Below are 3388 nucleotides of genomic sequence, written 5' to 3' on the forward strand. Positions count from 1 at the left end.
CTCTCCTGCACTCATGGTCTCTGCTGACTCATGGTCTCTCTTGACTCATGGTCTCTGCTGACTCATGGTCTCTGCTGACTCATGGTCTCTCCTGCACTCATATTCTCTGCTGACTCATGGTGTCTCCTGACTCATGGTCTCTGCTGACTCATGGTTTCTGCTGACTCATGGTCTACAGACTGTCAGTAATTTGGAGAGGTCTCTGCCAGCCGACTTGCCCAAAGTAAATCGTCTTTTAATTTCCTGGCTTCTGGTACCAAGAATGCTGATTGTAGAGCCAAACAAATTGAAGCTATTAACAATCTCAATCTCTTCACCATCTATCATGGTGCTGCCAATTGACTCAGTGGTGACAATCTTTGTTCTTTTGAGTTTGAGTTTCAACCCACATTGAAGGCTGCAGTCCTTGACCCTCTGTAGCAAGTACTTCAGGTCCTCCTCAGTTTCAGCAAGCAGGGTTGTGTCCTCTGCATAACACAGACAGTTTATGAGTCTACCTCCAATCCTGATGCCACATTTCTCCTCATAGAGCCTAGCCTTCCAGATAATCTGTTCTGCATATAGATTGAAAAGGTACGGTGGTAGGACACATCCTTGGCACACACCCATCCCAATTTTGAACCATGCAGCGTTTCCTTGCTCTTTTCTGATGACTGCCTCCTGGTCCAAGTATAGATTTCACATAAGTACAATCAAATGTTCTGGAATTCCCATTCTTCTCAGAGTCAGCCACAGTTTGTTGTGATCTACACAGTCAAATGCCTTTGCATAGTCAATGAAACACAGATAGACATTCCTCTGGTACTCTCTGCCTTTTGCCAAAATCCATCTGACCTTAGACATAATATCCTTAGTACCACAACCTCTTTTAACCCAGCCTGTGCTTTAGGCAGCTCTATGGTTGATTTGCTGTTCCAGTGGTTTTTGGGTAATCTTGAGCAGAATCTTGCTAGCATGAGATGTCAATGATACTGTTTGATAATTTCCACACTCTCTCAGATCACTTTTCTTTGGAATGGGAACAAATATCGATCTCTTTCAGTCAATTGGTCACGTGGTTGTTCTCCAGATTTCTTGGCACAATTTGGTGAGCACATCCAAGGCAAAAAAGTCTGTTTTTTTAAATATTGTAATTTGTATGCCATCAATTCCTGGGGCCTTGTTTATTGCCAATTCGTTCAGAGCAGCTTGAAATTCTTCCTTCATCACCACAGGCTCTTGCTCATATGTTGTTCATGAAATTCTTCTGTGTCTGCCAATTCCTTTTGGTACATGATTCTGTATAGTCTTTTCATCTTCTTTTAATGCTTCCTGGATCATTTATTATTCTGTCCAAAGCACCTTTAAATATTGCAACTCGAGGTTTGAATTTGTTCTTCAGTTCTTTAAGCTTAAGAAATGCTGAGTGAGTTTGGCTTTTTTAATTTTTTTACTCCAGCTTCTTGTACATTTCATTGTAATACTTTTTCTTCCCACGCTGCCCTTTGAAATCTTCTGTTCAACTCTTTAGTATCTTGATTTTGTCCCTTTGCTTTGGTTTCTCGGCATTCTAGTACAATATTCAGAGTTTCTTCTGACATCCATCTTGGTTTTTTCTTCATTCTGTCTTTACAATGACCTTTTGCATTCTTCCTGATTATATTCTTGATATCCTCCCACAGCTCATCCCATCTTTATTCATTATCGTTCAAGGCCTCAAACTTGTTCCTGAGAAGATTTTGAAATTCAGGTGGGATAGACTCAAGGCTAAATTTTGGTTCCTGTGGATTTAATTTTCCTCAGCTTCAGCTTGAACCTGCATATGAGTAGTTGTTGGTCTGTTCCACAATCAGTACTTGGCCTAGTTTTCACAGCTAATATTTAGCTTCTCCAGCGATTCTTTCCACAGATGCAATCAATCTGATTTCTATGCATACCATCAGGTGACATCCATGTGTATAGCCTGTGTTTATGTTTCTTATAAAAAGTATTTGCAATGAATAAGTTGTTGATTGTGCAAAATGCTATCATTCTATTTCCAGCTTCATTTTTTCACCAAGTCCATGTTTTCCAACTACTGATCCTTCTTCTCTATTCCCAACTTTTGCATTCCCATTATTATTAATACATCCTGATTTCATGTTCAATAAAAGTCTGACTGCAAAAATTGGTAGAAATCTTCTATTTCCTCCTCTTTGGCTCTGGTTGTTGGTGTATATGCTAAGTGAACTAATTCAGGCTCATCTAAGACAAATATTGTATAGGACCATTATTGTACAGCAAGTACTAGGATCTAAGAAGGGGATGAGGAAGGGGAGGCATAAACATAGGGTCACACAATTTGATGAGTGGAGGGAGGGATTGGAAAAGGAAAGGGGAAAGGTCTGGTGTAAAAAACAATGTACATGAACTTTGTAAACCAGTATAAAATAATAAAAAAGAATGTCCCAACTCTGAAAAGAATCTATAAAGATTAATAACTGTTTGAATGTTAAAGGGAAAAGGGGAGGAAATAATTAAACATTACATGTATTCAAATTATATAAGACTTTTTAATTTACCAATAAAAGGAGTCCTAGTGGCTTAGGTCAAATTATGTCTCAATACTTTGCTTTTTTCATAGTAATGGAATGGACCTGCCTTCCAATGCCAAAACAGCGAGAAACCAAGACAAAGAAAACGAAGATTACAAATCCAAAGGATTTATCCAACTGGAGGCTGGTAGACATACTGAGTCTCGTCTAGAAAAGATAAATGAGGTAGAACTCTAGTGTCTTCTTCTATCCTCTTCATCCAAGCTGTAGGAGCCAGTGGCACTGTGAATAAAAGTACTCAACTGCTAATAAAAGAAAATGAGCAGTTCCAACCTACTCATGGGAGAAGGATGAGACCGTCTGCTCCATGTAAAAGGTATAACCTTAGAAAATCAATTAAAGTGGGAGTTGACTAAACATCAGTAGAGTTTTAAAAAGTTGCTTATATATGATAAACATTGGTGGCAAGGGCAGAGGTTCAAATGAACATCATACTGACAGCAGTGATCAAAATAAAAACTGGCATTTGACGTATGCCATTTCACAAAAATGCTTGCTAAGTATAAGTGATCCTATAGTTCAGAAGACATTGTTGTTGTTGTTGTTGTTGTTGTTGTTATGTGCCATCGACCCTATGTATAAGAGCTCTAAATGCTGTTCTATCCTGTGCGAAACTAGCCATCTCAAATGCACTTATTCCCACGGCTCCAGTCACAGAATCGCTCCATCTCATTGAAGGTCTTCCTCTCCTGTGCCGCCCCTCCACTCTGCCAAACATGATGTACCTCTCCAAGGACCAGTCCCTCCTTGCAACATGCCCAAAGTATGTCAGACGAAGCCTCAGAATCCTTGACTCCAAGGACCATTCCGGCTTC

Source organism: Elephantulus edwardii, unplaced genomic scaffold (assembly GCF_000299155.1).
Source record: "Elephantulus edwardii isolate Elephantulus edwardi_28Jun2011 unplaced genomic scaffold, EleEdw1.0 scaffold00459, whole genome shotgun sequence".
Classification (NCBI taxonomy): Eukaryota; Metazoa; Chordata; class Mammalia; order Macroscelidea; family Macroscelididae; genus Elephantulus; species Elephantulus edwardii.